Source organism: Pleurodeles waltl, chromosome 7, assembly GCF_031143425.1.
Source record: "Pleurodeles waltl isolate 20211129_DDA chromosome 7, aPleWal1.hap1.20221129, whole genome shotgun sequence".
NCBI lineage: Eukaryota > Metazoa > Chordata > Amphibia > Caudata > Salamandridae > Pleurodeles > Pleurodeles waltl.
In genome coordinates, this window is record NC_090446.1 from 1,124,268,987 (window position 1) to 1,124,293,330 (window position 24,344).

The 24,344-nt window shown below is 43.8% G+C and overlaps 1 protein-coding gene and 1 long non-coding RNA gene across 3 annotated transcripts in view; one reads left to right on the plus strand and one right to left on the minus strand.

Moving 5' to 3' along the window:
- LOC138245995 (uncharacterized) overlaps positions 1-24,344 on the minus strand; it is a 150,474-nt gene that overhangs the window by 30,319 nt on the left and 95,811 nt on the right. The window contains exon 2 of the long non-coding RNA XR_011194203.1: positions 2,700-2,800. This is a non-coding gene — a long non-coding RNA (uncharacterized lncRNA). The remainder of the gene's footprint in view (positions 1-2,699; positions 2,801-24,344) is intronic.
- LOC138245992 (monocarboxylate transporter 6-like) overlaps positions 15,652-24,344 on the plus strand; it is a 154,934-nt gene continuing 146,241 nt past the window's right edge. For both annotated transcript variants that reach the window (XM_069200120.1, XM_069200119.1), the window contains exon 1: positions 15,652-15,806. The gene's annotated coding sequence lies outside the window, so the exon portion shown is untranslated. The remainder of the gene's footprint in view (positions 15,807-24,344) is intronic.

A 24,344-nucleotide genomic window follows, 5' to 3' on the forward strand; every position in this document is an offset into this window, starting at 1 on the left:
GGGGCTGAGGCCAAAGGCTATGTGAGTCAGTGGGCCATAAAGTGTTCAGATTACAAGCATATTTAATCCTTGGCCTACCTCTCCTGCACACAAAGTGATGGTCAGATATGTACCATTTTTGTAATAATTTACAACAAAATTATTGTTATTAATTTATATCAAACAGGCAGTCACAAAGCCAATATGTCTAGCTTGCTTTAGGAATGTTTGTTGCATATATGTCTGGAAAGAATAGTAAAAAATTCACAAAGTGGCACCTAAATGCTGGCCAGAGAGCATACTGTGTAAAGCACAAGATTGCAGTTGACATATTAATCCATTTTCCTTATTACTTAAACTCTCCCCACTTCCCCTTCTTTTTTCATCTGACCAGTGGTGGCTGGTGAGCTTTAAAACTGCTGGGTCGTAAACACCTCCTACCTCAGTGGAATGGAACTTGTGAGTGATTAAGCCCAGCTTCCTCTAGGAGGTTTTTTTTTTTTTTGGAGGGGGGACTTCTCCCTTGTAACAGAAAATGTGACATAGGCAAAATAGTGCATTTTACAGCACACATTTTTGATCTAAATTGGCCCAAACCCTAGAAGTCTGAAATGGACTATTTTAATACTTTTGTGGTGTGCAAGGGAGAGGTATTGGGGCTAACACATCAGAAAACATATTTGCAAAAACAGTGTGGACACAATGTTAGATGGTTCAACAAAGGTGCCTCGCGCTACTTGTAGTAGAGGGAGAGGGAGACTTTGTTTTTTTTGTTGTTTTTTTTTGGGTGAAGCGCAAAGAGCTCTGTCCCTGGTGTAATCTCTCTGTGGGCTTTTAATGGCGCCCATGTCAAGCCCATCAGTTTGGTTGGTTCGTGGGCTTCCCTTTTAAAATTAGCTTGATTTAATTAGTGAAAGGCATGCATATGTCATGCCTTTTTCAGTGTTTAGCCCGCCTCAAGCGCACCGGCCAACTACTCAAAAAATACGTTACTGCATGTTTTCAGTATGATTTCTGGACTACTTTTTCTCTTTATTTCGTAGGCAGCACGATCTTGCTGAGCAGTAGTAGAGCGCTTTGCATGACATCAACCCCATTACTTGGATATTTGCACTTTTCAGATGCTCAATCCTGCATCTGTTTCTACTTAAAGGCAGGGTGGAAAAATCCAATATAAAAGACGTTTCAGAAACATAGGACAAAAAGCATGAGCTTGACAAATCTTAGAGGCTCATAAAGCATGCTACCTAAATCTTACTGTATCAGGTGGGTAGCGAACACCAATTGCACATGCTCAAACCATTGAAAACAGTACTTAAAGTGGCATCCATGTAGATGATGTACCTCCACACAACATGTCATGAAATAACAGCCGCAAGGGTTAGGTGAGGTGTACTTTGCTACAAATTAACATTAACCTTCCAGATTTCAGCACAAATAACAACTTGAAGTGTTTGACTAATTGAATAATTTGGCCTGAAACATCTCGTCAGTTTCAGAGACTACAGACATTTCACCATAACATATCTGCTTTTCATTTTGCACAGCTCAATTCCCCAGAATGAAGCTTTTCATTTTCACAAAAAGCTTTTTTAATTTAAGTAAATATAGGTTTCGTCCCCAGAGAGCATCATGTAATCTCCCCTAACACTTGTATGTACTCGAATGCATGGTCAGATTTTTTTTTTGTTTGTTCATGCTTCTTTTACTATCGTCAAATATCATGAAAGCATATAATATTGCTGGGATATTCGCCACTATTATGAAATCACTGTCACATCCACCTTTATCCAACATGTAGCCACAAATGCTTCAAAGACACACATTCAAACTTTCAAGGATGCCGTTGGAGTGATTCATTTTTAGGTAATGGTGTGTACTATATGGTGTGGTTGTGAGACCTCACCATGTAATACATTACCCACCCTTCCAGGACCAGTTCAACCCTGGGTAGCCGTGGCTTTGAATGGTCAGACTTCAACAGAGGAACAAGTGTGAAACATTTAAATAGCACCAAAACAATTAAAGGAGAAAGAAACCGAACTCTCAAATCTCTCAAACCTATTTTATAAAAATAGGTTATATTTTTATGAATTTATAGACCTCAAAACGATAAAGATCCACTGGAGGGTTTCAGAGATACAGAATTTACAGGGAACACTAAATCAAGACTTCTCTTAACCACAAACCATTGGCAAATTTGACACATAAAAACGTTTTCAACAAAAAAGTTACAGTATGGATGGATGTGCTTACTTAAAGGAACTTTGGGCACCCAACTCTGACAAGAAGCCAGTCAATGGGGCCAGCAAGATCTGAAGAAACAGTTACTTTTCCAAGAAAAGCAGTCTTCAGTTCAGTTCCAGCGTCAGTGGCTCCTTACCATTGACTTCTATGGAGTGCTACTGATGCAAGGCACACAGGATGCTGAAGATGCGCAAAAACATCATTGACAAGCTGGGATACGAATAAGAAGCAGTCAAATGCGGGACAAGGAAAGGCAACAAATGGTAAGCAATGGGCAGGCTCCAAGCCACTCCATGTTCTTTGTAAGACACAATATGCCTCACGTAGTCTCTCTAGTGGTCTCGACCTAAAAAGGGCTATACCTTAACTGGTTTTGAAAGAACACTCGAACAACATGCACTTGGTGAACGGTAAGCATGCGCAACATGATTGCACTAGATATTTGCACATTTTAGTGTGTGCTGGTTGGTTACCAATTGTATCGAACCGTTTTTTTTTTCCCCGATCAGGCGTGTGCTCGGCAACTTCCACTCCATAGTCTGCAGATGTACTTGTGAGGTTAAAACTGTGAAACCTGTAGCCGCAAACAAAAAGTGAGATAAAATCTGCGAAAACAAAGCTAAATACATGTCAATAGCTCAGCTACCAAAACGTATTTGGACAATATAATGACTAGAAGGAGCTCATCTTGCATAGATAAAACATATTTCAGTGTTGCTGTGCCATTTTATGTGCACAATAGTGTTATAGTAACAAAGCCTTCTAAAAATGCAAATCTATTTTAAAAATAAATAATAATGGCTTGGGAAGGTAGGGGACTTTGGGCCCTGTAGTAGGACAATTATCAGTAATTAGACACTGTGCATACATATAACTTCAAAATACAACGTCCATTCGAAGGTGCTTTAGTACATCATTTACTATTCTTACCCATAACGTTTTTTTAATATATAATTGTATTAACATGATGATAAATAACATGCGAAGCTGATTGCAAGGATTCTAACATTTGTCATTGTGTACCTCGATTTTCAAAATGGCCTGCTTCACTTGCAGCCATCTTTCAGTACAGTCATCGTTTCACTTTTTTTTGTTTCACATAGCATACAGACTTCATGTGCAAGCAACTTGAAAACGTAATGTCACTTTCCCGGGCGCTTAATGATTCTTTTCTTTAGATTCCAGTCGCACAATGTTCCATTTTGAATTTTTCTGAGGCCTCACCCATTGGGATCACATTGTCATTCTCATGAGAGCTTGTCTCTGTATATTAAGTAGCAACATTTGTATTAACAATTTAGGGGTCTAAAAGGCACCAGTTATGGGAACTGCATTTTGTGAATCTGTGAGACAATGCTGAATAATGTGGTTTTAGAAATGTATCGTCTTAAGAGGTGACACTATGTTGGTCCGGCCTCTGATTTATAACATTGATTTATTTCTTATACTTTAATCTTTCCTTAGCGCTGAACTGTATTTGGTTCTGCTTCTGCATTTTACACGGAACTCCCTAATTTAATTGACTGACTTCTAACTATTTCATTTTGTCTTCTGTAATATTATTTGTCTTGTTTCATTGTAAAGCCTAATATGCTTTACACTTGCTCTGTAATTTAGTGAACCATAACTAGCTGAGGAGCAACAAAATCCCTGGGGGAGTAACACTGATCCCAAACAGTAAGGAGTGCTTTAAAGTGAAATATAAAAAAAGCACCATCAGCGATTATGAGTGCCTTCTGGGTGCCGCCCACCCATTGCCTACTCCAATTAGTTGTATTTTCAATGGGCATTAGGAAAGCTTACACACTGATAGACATGATTGGTTTGACCCTTGTCCCATGGCCTTCTAAACTAGCCCCAGAATCTTGTTTGCTGTTTTTAAACGCTACCTGTTCCTTATCTCGCTTCAGCTCGTTGGGTTTGATGGGCCAATCCTGCAGTTGACACTCAAAGAATTAAATACACATCCCCCCTGGAATTAAGTGACTTTAAATAAATACATTATCCAGCAGGATTCATTAGATAATGCAGCAGGGATAGACTACGTTAAGCAGCTGGCAAAGGCAGAATATATGCCATATTATGAGGCCAAAGACAAATTATATAGTCAGTTGTGTAGCAGTATAGTCAATTTATTTTGACCTCTAAACACACATTGATGCAAAGGGGATCCCAATGCTGTAAAATAGACCGTTTTCTTAGGAAGCGTCTACTCAAAATGCCATTTACCAACAGGTAATAAGTGTATCTTTTTCAGAGAAGGAAGCAGCGGAAACCCATTTTGTTAACTCTGTTTCTCTCTACCTCACAGGGTAAAATGATTTACAGAACAACAAAATGCAAGCCTACATGTACATGTGTATTGTTGTAAAAGGTGTATTTCATTTATCCTACGTAGCCCAATTATGTTTTTAAACTTGTTTTTTTGTATGGTATGATCATGTTACGGATATGCAAGAAAATCAATAAAAACAATGAAAGCTAAAATTTCTCTTCAGTTTCAAGCTTATCCTGTGCTCACACTGTAAGGTCTGTGAACGTAGTATATCATATATAGTACGGACTTTGCAACTGGTGCAACGGAGTGCTTTACAGTAGCTGAGACAACATGAATTACAGTTAAGACCATCTATCATCTGAGGAACAATAAATCCATGAAATCCTAAAGGAGACAGGATAAGTATAGGAACAATTGGTGTGAGAGATGGAGCCATCTGATAGCCTGGCAAACAATGCTTTGATTAGTGATTTTTGTTTTCTTGCCAACGATTATCTCCAGTATGAAGGTCTTTGTAGATTTTGCAAGCATTTGTAAATGTGATTCTAGTTTCTAGAGGCAGCCAGTGTAGGCCTTGTGTAGACTGACTTTTTCGGTTCAAACGTTAAAAGGGCTTCTGCATAAAGAGTAGCCCTGAAAGCAGCAGTGGAAGTTTTTGAAAGACCCGCAGCTACTGAATTCGTTGCCTCTAAATGAGATAGGAAGAAGTCTTTGAACCTCTGACCTGTAGTCTAGTGGTGTTTCTAGAGGGTTTTAACCTTCTAGGAAATATCAGCTGTTAAGTCATTGTCTGATCGATCATCTGGGCTCTGGCACACTTAAACTCTGTCTCCATGATACCTACTTACATCAAGATATGGGGGGAAGTGAAAGAGGTAGTGTCAAGTAAATAGCACCCTAACATCCACGCTGCGCTTTGAGAGACAAGGCCTCGATGACGGACACTCCCGCACACTGAATACTAAGAACATTTCTAGATACCCATGAAGGGTTAAGTGTGCGAGGTGTGCCTCAAATTTACCTATTGTAAAATCTTGCACATATGCTGCTGGTCCCCCTCTAGGCTAAACCAGACAGGGATCTGTACTGCCATTCTCTGCTGGAGATCTGTGTACGCCCGGATGCACTTACTGTGGACATTCATTTATATGGCTTCAGGTGGGAGGTGTAGAGTAAACAAGTATGAACTAGCAATTGACCGTTCCAGACATCAGTAAAGTTGGCCATACTACATAATACCTCTTGGTCCAACTATGCTACATCTCATGGGCGAGATGAATTGCAACAGCCTGGTCCCCGCCACAATTAGTATTCTGCAACACTGGTGGTCGTCTGCAGAGGACCGGTTAACAGAACTCCAAAGACTGCAACACATGAGCGTCCTATAGACAAACTATATGATCAAATTTGTGAATTGTGACATGTTCTGAAAAATAAATCCTTTCTATGCACCTTGCTTGAATCATGTTTAAGTATATTATGTTTGTATGTCATAGTGTAGCCTAGACGCCACCCGTCCAGTCTAAGAATTGCTAATTTTGCAGTCTGTCCAAAATTGTCCCCTCTTTAAATGTAGCTGTTGGCAAGTGAAAGTGGCAGACGCTCACCGAGTGCAGAGTTTTAAAACAACCTTTGAACAGATAAGCTAGACTTTTTTTTGCATATTTACTCTTTGCACTTTCAGTAACTAGAAAGATCAAGCATTGTGCTACCTTCCTTAATTTCCGCCAGAAATTAGAGATGGAGTTGTAGACATTACTCAGTAGGGACTATATTCTGCTCTGCACTCACGACTTGGGAGGGTTTTTTAAATATCAGACTTCACGTTTCATTCGAACAACGTAAGAGTGGGGATCTGATGCAGTCAAAATGGTTTTAGACTGTTGCTGGTGAATTAAAGTCTGCTAGTTTTTCTTGGTTACTTGGATCTTATTGGGATTTTTTTATGCGTTCATTGCTAATTGTCATCTTCCAGTTATAATCATTACCACTCTGAGTAACCTGCGGTGTGCTTGGTCTCTGCGCTGTTAAAGAAAACTTGATTCTGGTGCTCTGTTACCTTTTAGTTTTTAGATTTCGATCATGGGTCTGTTTTTTTTTTAAATGCTTTTACTAGGATCCCTGTTTTGCAGCGCTAATCCAGGAAATTTTGATTTGTTCCCCTTCGGCGGATACTAGGTTTAGAACGTCATCTGCATACAACAGGCATAGCATTTTGACCCATGCAGCTTTGATCCTGGGGAATAGTATTTTCCCCATGCTGGTTGCCTGCCTTTGCAGTACATGTTGAACGAACTGAGACTACAGCTTCCCTGACTCCTCCGTTCCCCCTTGAAGGGCCAGGTTTGTACACTGTTGAATTTCACTTTTCACCTGACTGAGGCATAGATTCACCTTATTAAGTTGAATGTTATATTCTCTGTTCAAGCCTCCAGTGATGTAGTGTTTAGTCCTGCGAGCCAGATTGAGTCCGATGCTTTTCGTAAGTCAATAAGGTAGGAATAAATTATTTATTTTTAATGTACTCATAATGATTGCACACCAGGTGTTTTACTTTCACTAATGACCGAGCTGACAAAAATCTCTGGAATGCACTTCTCAGTTCAAAGAAGACATTTATTATTATTTCACCACGAGGTTCCTAAAAAGGAGGTTAGCATGTTAAAAGCACACGTTTAAAAATAGTCCCAGCAATGAAAGGAAAATATACTAAAATTCTTCTCAACTGCAGTGTACACAGCAAATATATATATATATAGTTATGATAATATTATGCAGAGCAAATAATGAAGTAAAAAATCATCACCGTAGGTCAGATGCTTCATCTTTCTCATGCAAGCAAGAAGAGGACCCCGTTCAACTGCGAGAAAGAGATATCCACCCTCAGTGGACAGGTGTCAGGCATTTGACGTCTAATCCTGACAGAGGTCTCAGAATTCTCCACTACTGAGCAAAGCCATCTTTTTGTATCTTAAAGAACCGGAGAAGGGCTTTCTGGAAAAGAACTCTCATTTAGCAATTCAAAACATGCTGTCTAGTTTAGGTCTGCTTTGAAAATAACACATTGGGATTTGGCCACAGTCCCAAGATGCTAAATCAAAACAAAGCCGTTCACTTCCGTCTGAGTGCATCCTTATCAACCAAAGCCCTTGGTGAGACAGAACACGAAAATAAGCACAGTTTACAATATGGAAAAGTACGGATGGCTTTAACATGGCAGTGTCTAATGCTACGATAAAGTCAATAGGCAGCTAAACTGAATACAATCTGTAATCTGCAACTGGTGAACACTAGACAGCTAATCCAGGTGCAAAGTGGTGCAACACAAAGTCAGTGGTCAAAAACACATATTTCACTACACCAGGTCACTTCAGGACAATCAAAATATTACAGTGTTCCATGTGGACTCTGATGCTGCAAAGATAGAGTAGAAACAAATGCTAGGATTAGGGGAACTCTAGTGGAGGCAAGGTTGTTTATTGTGGAAAGATCTAATGCTGTGAGATTCCTGTGAAGCACAGAGCTCTGAAGTCTGATATGGAAGACTAAAGATGTGAAGAGAAGGAGATGAAGGGCAGAACCCTGGGGCCCTCAGAGATATGAACTACTGTTTGTCCAAAGGCAAAACACTGACCTTGAGAGATATGAAGGGCTGGGAGCCAAGAGCAGAATCCTTGGTGAACTAATTGCTATTAGACAAAGGCAGTACTCTTGAAATTCTTAGAGATATGACTTACTATTGGTCAAAAGAAAAACACTGTAGTCCTGAGAGTTATGAATTGCTGAGGGCTAACAGCAGAACTCTAGGCTCTTCAGTGATGTGAATTGTCGTTAGCTTGAAGCAGAACACTGTGGCCTTGAGAGATAGGAATTGCTAAGAAGCAAGTGCGGAAACTGTTCTTGGACATATGAAGTCAGAGGGCCAAGTGCAAATCCCTTGGGTCATCAGTGATGTGAAATGCAGTGGGACAAGGGGAAACACTGAAATCCGTAGAGATATCATGTTCCATTGACCAAGGACAGAACCATGTGGTCCTCAAGGATCTGAAGTGCATAGTTCCAAGGGTATAATGGGGGTTCACAGAGATGAAGCACGGTGTGCCATGGTGTGGGGTCCTACGGACATGATGTGCGGAGTGCTAAGAGTATAATGTTGAGTTCTGAGATATGAAGTAGAAAGGGCCAAGGGCAAAGCTGAGGGGTCCTCAGACGTATGATTTACAGTAGGTCCAGAGACAAATCAAGGGGGTCTCCAAAGTGAAAAGGGGCAGGCAGCTAACCACAGGGGTCTAGCCAATGGCAAAGGACAGAACCTTAGGTCGGCAAGAAATGTAGATTTCATAGGGTCAGAGGCAGGAACCTTTTGCCTCCTGCGTGATAGGATGAATGGCGTGGGGCTATAATTCTGAGGTTTTAAAGAGGAAAAAAGCTGTACAGCAACAACGGCACAAAATTTACACAAACAATTAAATAATCAAGGGGCCACTGGCAGGATCTTATGGTATCAGGATATTTACTTTTGATGGCTGAAGTGCAAAAGCAACCGGAAGCTCAGAAGCAGATGGAATACTGTCTCAAACACTGTTGTACCGGCACTCAAGTTTGCAACTAGGAAGAGTTCTTCAGGGGGGATCAGGATCTGGTAATTCTATGATAAACAGCAGAAAGGTAATGAAGATTACACAAGAACGGGTAATGTTCCCTCACAATGAAAGGATTGTGAAGCAGTGACAGCAACTCATTGAAAGTTTAATCTGGGTGTTGTTCCTGAGTAGAAATGATTTCTGTAAGTGGATGTCTGAATAGAGGGATTTCAAATGTTTGCACTTGAGCAGGAGGCCTCACGGCATCTACTGGAGGTTCATCCATAGAGAAATGGGTGAAATTACTGAGGTGGGTATTTATTTATGCAATGCACACTTTGGACTAAAATACATGTAGGTGCAGTAAGACCAGAGAACCTGGTCAAGTGATCAGGGAACAGGGCGCGTTTTAAGCACTGTGGTTTTCACTTTTGCCCAGATGTTTCAGGAGAATGTTTGATCATTCGCCTCCTCCCCTAGCAGGAAAAGATTCCTCCTTCCTGCCTTTACAACCACAAGTCATACGTTGTAATATGAGAATTGTGGTGTATTATATGATATGGTTGTGCGACCTTAACGTGAAATACACTCACAAAACCTTTAGTTCAGTCAGGCTCATTTGTAGCTCAACCCTGGGTAGCTGAGGCTTGAAGCAGCAGGCTTAAACAAAGGAACTTGTGTAAAGCATTTAGAAGTGCCAAACAATGATATAAAGTCATGCAACACGAAGGAAATACAACACCAATTCATAAAAACAGATTATATTTTTATGAGTTTTTGGACACTGAGATGCGCAAAATCCTTCAAAGGGTTCCGTAGATATAGATTTTTAAGTAAAATGTAAATCTTGTCTTTTTAGTCCAAAGTGATAACAAGCATTGATAACCATAAAGTCTATGACTTTTTTAAAAAAAAAGTTTGAAAGAGTTGTGTTCGGCTAATCTGTCCCAGGTTGGGTTGCCAATTCCGACAAGCAAAAGGGCAGGTAGCCAATAAGGAGTAATTAGACAGTTACCTGGCCACTAAAGCACCACACTTTACATCAAGACTGTGGTCACTTAAGTCCAGTTCCTCAATTTACATCAAGACCATCATGGACTTCAATGAAGTGGTCTTGATGCTCGGGGTGCAGGGTGCTTGGTGCTGAAAGATTCTCTGAGTGCTGTGTGGGCCATTTTTTATTTTTTGTGGGAGGGGGGTCTTCCTGGGGTTATTCCTCGGTCTATGGGCAAGGTGGGGAGACTTTGGCCACAGGAGTCTGAGTCCTTTGAAGTCCTCTGTGAGCCAGTAGAAGTTCAGCTGCGAGTGGGCAACATATCTCCAGACACAGCTGGTCCAGCTGTATCTTTTGATAAGGGCTAGAGTCCATCTTTGGAGACCAATCCACACTCTGATGACTCTGCGTCTGGCAGACATGGGTGCAACTTTTGCGTCCAAAGTGGAGTTCTTCTTGGCTGCACGTTCGGTCAACGGTGATTCCTCGCTTGTGGCCACTGACTGACCAGAATGGACTACTTAAGCTTTTATGGCCCTGGTGTTGAAACGGGGTCAGAAGACTGACCCATGGAGTCATGACTTCGACCTGGGGTTCAGGAGGAACTTTTCCTTGAGCCAGGCACAACAGGCACAACAAGCACAGTCTTTTCTTTGCTAGTCCAAGGAGCAGCAGTTGCAGTCCAGCGACTGATGCAGCCTTTCTAGCCAGGTCCAGGTGTCGTAGGGCTTGATAGGCCTTCCATAGGGGAAATTCACATATATTGTTAATGAAGTGAGGGTTTTGCCGTTGGTTTAAATGGCAAAGTTGAACTAGAAGTTCTAAAACTTCTCGTCGAGGCTCCAATGGCAGGCTGGGATACAGTTCATACTTTGTCACATGCAGGGTGGCACAAGCAATACTGCAGCCCTGAGTGAACACTCTAACTTCCATGCTCTGGGGTATCTTTGGGACCACATATTTATAACTTATAAGTAGGCAGCTTATGCCAGTTGGGGATAGCCAGTTCAACATATACTTTGTAATGGGTTAAAACACTGGCATTGAGGTCTGGTTAGCAGGGCTCAGTGCATTTGGTGTCAATAAACCAGCAGCATCAGGACTGTTGAGCACACTGATGTTAGTAGATAGGGAGCATGCTGGGGATTAGCTCTTAAAATATCTGCTGCTTAGATGTGATGGTTCATTTTTCACTGAAGACTTGTGCTCCTTGATGGGTGTTTTAAGGCAGGCCGTGTGTACATTGGGAAGCCACTGGGGTTCCCTTGGGATGTTTCAACTAGACCACCATGGTCTTTCATTAGATGAGTCCAATGTACCAGATGCCAGTGTATAGGTTAAAACCTACAGTAGTGGACATAATTTGTATATTTAGACTGGTGAGAACAAAAAGATGGCGTGGTCTCGGAAGGCCCTCATACTAGATTACAACCAGTGCATCGTCACAGACCAAATACAATATAACACACTCTGTGAGATCCACCTGCTACTCTGTAGGCGACGAATGCTGTGCTCTAGGAACTCTCATACATATATGGTGGAAGCCCCCAATTTTTAAACGCTTCCCACAATACCTCAGCACCACTTCTGTACACAGTTTAGCTCTGGCCTGCCTTTGTTGGTGCCAGAGTTCCGAGGGGAGCAGAGGTCCGGACTCAGCCCTGCATCCTTGCTTGGATCTGTTGCCCTACAGTCAGAGTGAATAATGGGACCGAACGGATGTCTAAGGGAGACGAGAACGGTTGTTCCCAGGCTGTTTTTTATTTTTTTATTTTATAGAAAACGTTCTTGCAACTTTTTTAAATCAAAAAGCCCAGCTGCTCCTGAAGGGTACCTGCCCTTGCTCTTCCTGTGCTAAGGAGGGTGGTCTTCCTGCTGTAGAGAGAAGAGGTTGGACCAGGAGAGGATAAAGAAGCAGCAGGGAAGCGCTTCACGTGCTCACTGGTGCGCCTGATTCCCGGGAAAGATTTAGATGTGTTGTATTGGGGTCTTTGCGGGGCAGCAGGCTCATTGGGGAGGGGCCATGTTAGCTGTAACTGCAGCCGAAAGATTATCACTTTCACAAATCCACAGAAAACATTTGATTACACAGGCCTGTGAGTGTACCGCTGTATTTCACATTGTTTTGAAATCTTAATGGCACATTAGACTTGATACTTGACTTTTTAAATACCTAACAACATTTTTTTAATTACTTGTGGATAAGCCTTTGTCCATTGACAGCGCTATGCTGCCTTTCGGTTACGTTTGTGCTATAGAAATACCAGCTATATACATAAAACAAAAAATACTTGTTTAAGAATGTTTCTTTGACAACTGTTCTGTTAGACTGAACTGCAGAACAGAGGTAGACTTTGTGTGTGTGGTGGTGGAGGGAGGGGGCTTTCAGCTGGTGGAGTTTTCCGGTCTAAAGATGTGTGAATGGTGAAAGCTGTCCTCCTACAAAGAGACTGCAGTGAAAATTTTGTCCATGTGAAATGGATCTTGGCAGAGCACAGACCTCTCTGCTGGTGTCTTTAAGTGTGTGTCTCTCTCTCTCTGTCATTTTGTGTATTTGTATGAGAGAGAGAAAGCGAGTGATAGAGTGATGCCCGGCTAGAATGCGAAAAAGGGGGTGTAAAGAGTAAAAAAAAGGGACCGAAGGGAGGAATAAAGTGATACAGAGCAATGTAGTGAGAGATTCTTTGGAATGTGTAGTTTGTGGGTCACGGATTATAATGTCAGTCAGTAAACCCAGTGACTAAATGCGCCTGTTAGTGAGATATGTATATAGGGTGACCACCTGGCATTGATACAAATTCTGGACAGGACTGCAAAAAATTCAGGACAAAGGGTCAAAATTCAGGACAAAAATTCAGGACAAAGGGTCAAAATTCAGGACAAAAATTCAACAACAAACGTCAGTTTTACGCAAGAGAGGCCATGCCTCACTATGTGGTCAGTACATTTATTCACTCTTTTTTAACATAGCACTATTTATTCACTGTGGTCTTTTTGTGATTGTCTCCTGGTATGCTACATTCAGGTGTCACATTAAGTCCTTGTTCAGTAGTAAATTAGTGCCCTTCAATACTGCGGCAAGGCCATCCCCCTAACCAAATCTACCCATTCTTTCTTGAAGAGAAAGTAACAGCAATTTTTTTATTGTTTCTGAGCATTTTAAAACCCCTGGCAAACAGTTGGGGAAACATTAGGGTAATTAACTTTATGCTAGTTTAAACAAATTGAACAAAAACATCTGGCTTACCCCAACCGCCCATGGACTTTCAACCTAAATAAAAATGAAAGAGGCAGGGCAGATGGTTTGGGCGACAGTCTCACACCTAATGTCAGGATGTGAGGTACCCACAACTTGTCTGTAGTCTCACAGGTCTAGAGTGTATGTCAGGGACTCTACCTTTATCTTACATGAGTCTACTTTGCACTACATGACACTGCACCACTCTGCATTACTGCACTCTGCCACTCTATTGTATGCCACTCTACTCTATGCTACTCTGCCCCAGGCTACTCTACCCCATGCCACTCTATGCCACTGCCCTCTACTCTGCACCACTGTACTCTACGTCACTGCTCTCTGTGCTACTCTACTCCACATCACTGCACTGACACTCTACTCTGCAACATCGCACTCTCCGCCACTATACTGTACACCAATCTACTATGTACTACTGCATTCTACGCCACTGCACTCTATGCCATTGCACTCTATGCCACTCTACTCTGCATCACTCCACTCTACGCGACTGCACTCTACAGCACTATACTCTACTCTGCACTGCACCACTCTACACTGCGCCACTGCACTCTGCTACACGGGTCTACTCTGCCCTCTATGCCACTGCACCACTCTACACTGCGGCACTCTCTGCCACTCTATTGTATGCCACTCTACTCCATTGCACTCTGTGCCACTCTATTCTGTCCCACGCCACTCATGCCACTGCACTCTAAACCACTGCACTCTACGCCAGTGCACTCTAAATAACTGCACTGTACCCTGCACCACTGGGCTCTACACCACTCCTCACCACTATGCCACTAACTTTTAGCCGTAAACAGCAGCCACTCTGGTGTATACCATGGCTAGAACACATTGGCAAAGCCAATAAGTCTTGCATAGACTAGACCTACCGGTTTTGCCAATGTTTGTTAGTTCTATGAGGTACCGAGGCCCCTGAAAGAACTGTGAATATACAAGTCCTTATTTTAAACATGCATTTGACGCCTCGTCAGGGATAGTAAGCACTATATAAATAGGCTGCTACAAAATGCACAAATACATTTTGGTTAAATAAAAAAAGTGCTTCTCAAATACAGATTTGAATAATATAGAGTTTATACCTAGTACTAACATTTTTTATAACACTCCATTAAAACCACACACTCCAAAACTCACCTTGGAGCACCATTGCAGTACCTCTCTAAAATAAAATATATTTGCCATTAGAAAGCTTCAAGTGACTCCTTTGGTTAAAGTGGATGTGGATTTTCAAGTCCCTTTACATTTGCAGATTTACCAGTTGCCCACATTTGCATTTCTTTAGGGAAGGAGACCGCCTGGCAAGAAGGCATTATCTTATCTGCCTGCCCCTCCCTCCCTCAGAGCACAGGAGACCCCCTGCCGTTCACTGCAGCTGGGGAAACTAATCTGCCTGTAGTTTCGCCCTGCAGTCCTTTGTCCTTTAGGGGAAAGGCTAAAATTTCGGACAAATGCCATCCGTTAAGACTTTCATCATGGACAACGGACGGCAGGGCGAAATTACGGGCAATCCGTGAAATTTACGGACGGGTGGTCACCCTTTTATCATTTAGATTCTGGTCTATCTGATGAAGTTCACTGGGTTAATGTACGTATTTGCAGAGTTTTGTATGCTGGTCGCAGAGGTCAGTCATAAAGAGATGGATCTGTTGGCTAATACGCCTTCTACACATAACCGGACATCATGTATATGTCCAATCGTGTGTGTAACTTAAATATCCTAGTAGAATAGCTCCCACTGACAGTGATTCTGTGGCCGGTGATTAAAAACTGCCGATGCGTCTAAACGTCGGCAACTCGTGCTTTAGAAACGAATAAAAACATGTTTGTCAGTTTGTCCGTCAGTTAAGTGTTTCGGTGCACCAGGCGTTCCCCTGCAGCTAGCTACTGTCCAAAACACTCACTGACCCGGTGCCGGCTGGCACCGATCCCGGCACCCTCGATGCACTCAGGATCACAGTTCGTGTACTTTGTATTATACGTACACTCCTACCACCTGCACGCAGTGGTGGAGTGTGAGGGAGGCAGGGGTGGAGCATGCGAACCCCCTTCTCAGGAGGAAAGTAGAGCTGATTTACAACTGCCTCTGGCTCAGCCCTCCTGTTTATTCGGAGACACAGTACTGACTCTGCCCCAGCCCCACCGCCCGCCGGTAACTGCCTGATTTCCCCGTAGGCAGCATTCTTGCCTCCACGGTACTACGGTGACACCAGCAAAACAGCGTCAACTAATACATCTCGTGATCGCGTTTCACCGGGGCTCTTTTGTTTTCATAAGGTGGAAAAAAGTAAGAGCACAATGCGGTGAGTGGAGCTGCCAAATAGGGAGGCGGAGGGGTGGCTGGAAGAGAAGGCGTGTCCTGGTAGAGCACAGAACCATGTTAAGGAGACAATTCAGCAGTTACCCGGCGAGAAGCGAGGGAGAAGCAGCCGACATTTGCTGTCGGACTCGGGCACCTTCAAGGTATGAAAGACACACAGTGGGACCAGCTGGGAACCTGAGTTATCTGCTTAGGAATCGAGAATCGAGTGAGCTGGCAGAAATCTCAGGACTTTCTTTAGGGGCGGCTGGGGAACCTCCTGGGTGCCTGCTTGTAAATAGAAGAACCTGGATAATTATGGCTATATGGGGGGCTGCCTGTGGATCGATGCTGGAGCCCAACAAACCAGGGCAGCTTGGCCACTGAAGACATTACAGAATCCCAAGTCAACCATAGGGCAATGTCCAGCACAGCATGATACCCAGGGTGCACATAAAGAAAAGTGGGTGCGCTACGTTACCTAACCCACAAAATCCAGTACTCGCCTAGTGAAAAAGTAGCAACGCAATCTTTTCGACAATGCTGCATCAAAGACACATCTCTAGAGGTAGAGTAAATACAATGTACTGGAAAACTGCGTAAGTAAAAATGTAGAAGTATAGAGAGCCCTTGGAGATATATATATGTGTGTGTTTTTTTTTTTTAGTCCAGCATGTCCTTGATTGTGCTATAGCTAGGTCGCCTTTGAGATCTCAGGTCTTGTTATATACCACTTATAAAATGTATATGTTACGACTCCGGCAAATTACTCAACGTATCCTCATCAGGACAGATGATAAGATTTAAACGTCTGAGATTCATCATGTAGTTAGTTGGTGCAAAGGCTGCTAGTAATACTAAGAAACTGGAGTTCTTTTTTTAATAAGCAATTTTATTGTTTTAATAATTGAATACAATAAAAAGCAGCACAACGTACAAACATTGGACGAACATCTCTGACCCTTACTGGCCTCCTGACTAACTAACCATGGAGGCCATAGTAGTCCTACCATTTGCCACCATATTTGTTCATGCTTCTGAGGGCACCCTCTAGGGAGGTAGATGGGTTCCTCCACTTTGGCGCACCAGTCTTCCTGTTCGCCATTTTGCTACTTTGGGTGGTCCTGCAATTTCCACTTCAGAACGATGTTCCTTTTAGCAATCACTGTAGCCATGACTATCAGGTAGCGGTCAACCAGGCTTTCTCCCATCTCATCTAAGACCCCAAACAAGGCTTGCTTTGGTGACATTTGATCCGGTACCCCAATACCTTGATCAGAGCTGCATTTATCGTCGCCAGTATTGTATAATCAGGGGCCATTGCCAAGTCATGTGGTAGAAGACCGCATCAGGATGGGGACATTGGAAGCAAATTGAGCTTGCGAGTTTCCCTGCATGCCGCAGTTTGTGGGGGGAGGTATATTCCAGATGGAACCCATCCAGTCCTGGCATCTTACCGGAGTTCATACCCCTGTATAACATTGCCAATTTCCTCAGTGAAAACAGGCGACTTTAGGTCCAGTATTTTGGCAGGGGAGAGCCCTTGATTCTGATTGCCATTCAAAAGAGGATAGTGCTGTTTGGTGGGCGGATGCGGGTGATGAGAACAGAGCTCTCTATCAGGCTGCAAATGTAGCTGCAATGTCTACAGATTTGTGCTTCAGGGAACCCCCTCTGTTGAGAATTTCAGGAACTATCCTACTGAAGGTGTCCCTGGTGGCTAGCCAATATTATAGTTTCCCAGACATGTCTCCATGTTCAAACACCCGTTGTGTTGTGGCCTTCCAAAATTGTCAGGCCTCTTCTAAAGCAATTTGCTTGGCAAGCTCCAATTGACGTCTCAGTGTCCGAGCCCTGACTATGATGGAGCTTTTCCAGGTGAAGGATAATGGATTCTAGTTTTGTAATTTTTTGTGTTTTATCTTTCTCTCTGCATTGAACAAAGCTTTTGGCCAGGCCTCTAATAGTGGCATTGCCAGCCATCCACAGCATGCCAGATGAGGAAACATTGGCTTCATTAGTTTCAAAGTAAGCTTATAGTTCATTGTCAAGGAGCTAGAAATAGCCCTCATTTGACAAGTGCCCACATTGAGCCTCAGCAAGCTCGTTTGGTAGAATCTCCACAATAACCCCCTCTCCCCTGTCTTCCTACCCCACAACTTGATCATGACTGGAGAGTGGTCAGATGTCTCTAGGATAATCTCGGCTGCAGTAGCTCTCAGGGTGTCATTTGCCAGTGGGAGTAGGAGATCATGTATAAAAGTGTCTTAGGGGCCACAAGTGTGTATGTGTGTATTCCCTGTTGTGGGGATGCCACACCCACCAAACATTATTCAGCTCTAATGCACTCATCCATCCATACAGGTGGTTAGCTTGGATTATGTGACTGGTTGTGGGGGGACTCGAGGAGTCTAAGTCTGGATTTGAGTGTCATTAAAGTTTTCTCCAACTATTGTCATGCCTATGGGAAAATTAGATATGATTTCTATGATGTCATCAAATGTTTGGGAGGAGAGATGTGGAGGTATGTAAACACTCAGGAGGTTGTATTGATGTCCCTCTAGAAGACCACCCACCCCGATATATCGACCATAGGGGTCAGACCTCACTGATGTGACCTCTATAGGGAAGGATTTGTGGCAAAGTATTCCTGCCCCTGTGGACCCTTTTGAAACCCAGCATGGAAGACCCTATCATAGCCATAGCACTGTAAGAATGGGCAGCATGAGCCAAGAAGATGGGTTTCTTACAGCAGACGAATGGAAGGCTGGGACAGTTTGTGAGGAAATGGGATGTTTTATATGGTGTGGTTGTGCGACCTCACCATGCAATACACTTACTAACCCTTTTGGGACCCTTAGGTTTCGTTTGTCAAACCTTCAGCTCCACCCTGGGTAGCTGTGGTCCTGAGCAGCAAGTCTTACGTAAAGAAACAAATGTAAAGGGTTTAAAGAGCACCAAAACAAATGAAGAAGAAATTGACAAGACACTAAAGTAATTCAACACCCATTTATAAAAAAATACTGTATTTTTAGACATCACAATGAAAAAGTTTCACTGCGGGGTTCCAGAGATATAGAATTTACAAGGTATAGTAAAGCAAAAGATTGCTCTCACCTGCCAACAAGCACTAGCAAATTCTTTGAATTTGACACTTAGAAACTTGTTCACTAAAAAGTTTGGACCAGTTGTAATACGGTCACTCAGAGTCACTTTAGGCAACTAACTCTAGTAGGGAGCCAGCAAGGTCCTCAGAAACAGCTAACTCAGCAGTTGAAGCAGTCTTCAGTCAGTTCCAAGCACTCTTATCCTTTGCAGTGCTTTCCTATAGAACTGATCCTGATGCAAGGGATGAAGGATGCTCAAGACGCTTTGATGCTATGTGGTTGATGAGAGTCTTGCTGCAACTACTCCTTGGTCCCTGAAGGGGGTGCAGTGATTTTGGTTATAGATTCGGTGCCCCTTGAAGTCCTCTTGGTGCTGGCAGAAGTCCAGTTGCCGCTGGACTACTAGTCTCCAAGTATCCCGTTCACAGGCCAGTCCTTCCTGGGTCAATAACTTGTCCTCTGGACGATCCAGCTGCTCTACGACGATGCTCCCGGGCTCAGTGAACCTGGATGCAACTTCATGCATCAGCTCCTGGTGCCTGGTGCTCCATGGCAGCAGATTGGAGACTGTGAGCTACCAACTTACTTCATCAGGCTTCTTCAGCTGTTGTGCCCCTCTGCTGCAAACAGTCAGCTTGCCCTTGGAGTCTCTTCGCTGTGGCTGCGCTCTAGAGATGACTTCTTATGAGGAAGGCACAGCAGGCAGTCCTGTTCCTTTGGTACCTAGCAGGTGCAGTCAATGACAGTTCAGCCTCACTTTGCCAGTTCCACAGTGCAACAAGGCAGTCCTTCCTCTGTACTTCTTGTAGTCTAGTAAAGATCTGAGTTTGGAGTACAATACTTATGCTCAGAAAATGCCCTCAGGGCAAGATGAAGTTAGTAGCCAATGTCCTACTGGGTTCCCTTCCACCTGATGCCGACTTCCTGCAAAATGTGGCATCTAGGGATCCCGTGATGCTCCCGGCTGCCCACTTCGAATATAGTAGGACACCTCCCCTGGCATGTGGCGACCCTAGCCTAACCCAGAGGTGTGGCTACAAAGGGGGCGGGGGTTACACACTCCTGGAACACCAGTTTGGCAGCTGGGTTCCCCCTTCCTGTCCCTAGTGCAGTCCCTCTCAAGAGTTACCCATTTGCCCTTCAAAGGCAGATTCTCATTTGAACCTCCTCTTTTGGACCAAAGCCTGTGTGGCTTCCTGCAGGAGGGAGGGGGCACCACCTTCCAAATCAGGGCCCTATTGTATTTTTTCCTGAGTCATTTGCACATCTCTCCCGGAGGGCAGAAAGCTGTTTCAGAGTCAGGACCCCTGGTGGAACCAGTGTGGGCACAAGGAAATAAAGGCAACAAAGTGGCAAATTTGCTAAAGCTGCACACTGCAGCTAGTTACATTAATTTCGACTTGAGGATCGAGTCAGGCTTAATGTAACAAGTTGTTTAATAGCTTGGATGAGTCACTTTGGTCGCACCGATCCAGAGTTGGCGCAGCTAAGGGATCAGCGTGTAACTCTGTACTCGACCACTGGCGACCAAGCCTTTCCACAATAAAAATGATAGTTTCACATTTTTACCATCAGAACATGTAAAAATACATGTTCTTCCCATGAAATATGTTGCACCCTGTCTTAAGACTCATTAGACCTGCCATAGGGGTGACTTATACTAGATGAAACTCTAGCTTTTAAATGGCAAAGTCTGGCTAGCTGTTTAAACTGCTCTTCCAGTTTGCAAATGGTGAGCTGATAGTCTCATTTTATTCATGTCACATCCATGACACCATGTCACATGATGGGTATGCAGGACATCATGCCACCTGTGGGGGGGTTCCAGAATGTCATGCCACCTAAAAGGCACACATGGTATCACACCAACTGTGCTGTATCTAGTACTAAATGACACCAGCGCAGCATCCAGGTTGTATTGCAACCTGTAAGGCATCTAGGAAAACATGCCACCTACAGAGCATACAGTATGCTAGATCACCTGTCAGGCATCAGGGAAACTATGCCATCTTCATGGCATCAATGACAACTCGCCACCTCTGGGATGCTCAGCTATTAATGTGGCATTTAGGACACCATACCACCTAAAGGGATTTCAAGACCATAGTCGTTTAGGCCACCAGGCCTCTCACCAAGCATTTTAGACACCATACAAATTTCAAGTCATCCAGGACTCTGGTTGACATTTAAAACACTAGTAGAGGCAGAAAGCAGAGGGGAACCAACCAAAAGGCATTGGACTCAAAGTCCTGAAAGACGTCCTTGGCGCTGAAAGAGGCGACAACCGAAGAGAAGATGAAACACAGGGAGCCCTACATGTCCAGACACAAAGATACTTGTGAAGGTCACCTCGACGACTGCCCCCCGCCCCCTCCAAAAAAGCCACTTTGCTTAGAAGGATGAGTGAGAGAGGGTGAATAGGTTATGAGACCATGGCTCTGAAGAAAAGACAGCCAACCGGAATCTACGCAGACGGGAAGGTGCTGGAGGTCTAAAGAAAGAAAAGGCGTCTCTAAGCCAAAATGGACAATTGTCCTGAAGAAAAAAGGACTTTGTTCTCCAGAGGGCTTCAGAGGGCTTCAGAGGGATTCATCAGCTCCGGAGGACATCAAGCTAGACCCACCCACAACACCAGAGCCACAAAAACAGGACATGTTCTTAGACCCGAGGCTCTTCCTAAACTTTGAAAGCGTTGACGTGTGGTAAGATATCAAAGCTGACTCACCTGTGGAGGGACTCGACTCCTACCCTTCAAGACCATGTCATTCAGATGATATTGCCTTGTACCACTCTGTGGTAAAGAGGCACCAGACAGGTATGGAGCCCAATGCAAAGAGGAGAGGGCATGGGCATGCTTCCTTCTCGAAACGCTTGTGCCCTCACAGAGCAGTAGCCAGTGTCTCCCAGTGCTTCCCAGCGTACTGGACCAGTGAAGGTGAAACCTTTAGAGAGCCAGCAGCCTGCACAGCTGTGATGCAAAGAGTGGGGAAAAAATGCAAACACTCCTCCAGAGATCCCCCTTTATATTTGAGGGAATGCTATGGCAGACTCCATTATCGTAGCCAAAGCAAGGAAGCAAGCCAACATCACTACTTCCACAGCACCTCCACCCGAGAAAGAGAAAGGGGGTGGAGATGGCAGGTTGCAAAATGGACAGAGGAGCAACAACTTAGTGAAGGATTGAAAATTCCAACGCTCTCCTAAACCGATAAGCCCACCAGCACTTGGAAAAAATGTGTGAGCTAATGAAACACCTCCCAGAGCAGTTCCTAAAATGGGCAGCTGCACTAATGGAAGAAGGCAGGAGTATCGTCAGTACGTGCCTAAAATCTGCCCTCTACGCCACAGCCAAGTCCAGTAGACAGATGGCCACTGACGCAACACTGAGAAGACGCTTAACTACATGTGTCAGGGGTCACAAGCAAGGTGCAAGTAAGCATAATAAAATTCAATCCAGTGAAGAACACCTGTTAGGCACTGCAGTGGATGAGACACCAACAGTTAAAGGATAACAATATGTTCAAGATAGCATTGGAATTTCGAGGCCACCAACATTGTCTGGCAATCCCACCAGCCAGAATGGAAAACCTTCAGAGCACAGTGCCATAGACATCCTACCACCATGCAGGACAACAACAACAACTGGCAGCACAACAGTGGCAGCCACAGACAACACACCAGCCCTTTAATGGCAGAGCGAGAGGGAAAGGATAGCTCTCCAGATGACCCAGCTCCTCACCCAGGTGGCTGCACTTGCCAGCTTCCCCACCACATAACCAGTGGGGCTGGGGTAGAGTAAAGGCCTTTCTTCAGGAGTGTAGGAAGGCCCCATCAGATAAACGGGTCTTCAGCATGTTCTAACAAGGATACTGCATAGTAGTCAAAAAGACACCGTCGTGAGTCAAAACCAAGAAGGGGTGCACTTGAAGGAAGAGAGGTGCTGCCTAAAATGGGAGGTGCAGGGCCTCTTAGGGGTGTTAGAGAGTGCTAAAACAGAAATCAACAAAGAAATTACTCAGTATACTCCCTCATCCCAAAACCAGACCAATCGCTAAAAACAGTTCTGAACTCCCACTCCTTAAACCAGTTCATAAACAAAAACATTCAAAATGAGTATACTATAACAGGTCCTCCTACGGCTGCAGGAAAAGGACTGCATTGTAACTATAGATTTAAAGGACATCTACCCACACATGCCTGTGACCCTCAAGCACAAGAAATACCTGCGCTTTTTCGTCCTCCAAGACCACTTACAATTCAGTGTGCTTCTCTTTAGGAATCAAGTCTGCACCAAAGGGGTGTGTGTGTGTGTGTGTGTGTGTGTGTGTGTGTGTGTATATATATATATATATATATATATATATATATATATATATATGTGTGTGTGTGTGTGTGTATGTTTATTTGTAATTGTGTGTGTGTGTATATATTTATATAAATATATATATATATATTTTTTTAATCTCTTTATTATGTGAAATGATCTACAACAACGTCTACAATCGAGCGCCAAAACGCTGCCTTCATTGTAGTGTAAGCAGATCAATTAACAATAAAGGAGAGAAGACAATAAAAGAGAAAAAAGAAGAAAAAAGGAGAGATAGTGATGGCTTTGGGAGAAGTCTTCGGCCAGGAGGGTGGAGGAAATAGGGGGGTACACCCATTACAACATGATAATTAAAGAGTTAAATGATTCTATCTTTGACATAGACAAGTTACAGCTGGAGGCAGGCAGCCGCATACGGCTCATTGATGCTTGTCACAGCAGTTGATATCACTTTGTGTGTTATTGGTCCAGGCGTCAGTCGCCACAGTATGTGCATGGTGTTTCCCATCCCGCTATATGTGATCATGATAATATATGTGGGTAACAAATGTGCTTGTTACGGGTTGTATGCCTCGGGTCTCCCCGAAATGTTGTGCAAATCCCTAATGTGTGGAGTGTTTTATTCCGGTCTAGCTACCCCATATGCATGCCATAGCAGCTCGTCATCTGAGCAATACCTCTGATGTACGAGACATACATGTCTGGTGTCATCCCTAGTGGGTTTTTTTTTTGGGGGGGGGGGGGTGTCGTCCTTGTTCTCTATTGAACTGATAAGATTGCCCCATGTGTCTAATCCTTTTATCGTCATCCCCCTGTCTTGAAGTGAGTGTAGCACCTGTGCTTCCGCCTTTGCCCATTTCAGCAGGTCGCCTAGCCAGCGGTGTGTGTCTGGTGTGTTCGGTGCTTTCCATTGCATTGCAGAAGGTGTTTAAACAACACGAATGCCAATTCAATGCACCTGTGTACCTGTTTACCCCCCTTGGGCCCGGAATGGATACCTAATAGGCAGGATTCAGGCATGGAGGGCAATGGGTGTTCCACCAGTTCGGCAGTTAAAGAAGTTATTACGTGCCAGGACCGTAAGACTGGCGGGCAGTCCCACGGTAAAAGGTGGCATCTGACTCACCAGCCGCATCGCGGGCATTCGTGACTAGCCTGGGGGAGCATGTGCCGGAGCCGGTGTGGGGATAAGTAGGTTTGGTCTAAGTAATTAAATTGTGTGTACCGGAATCTAGGGTTATGTGACACCTCTCTTGTCAGGCTGAGTG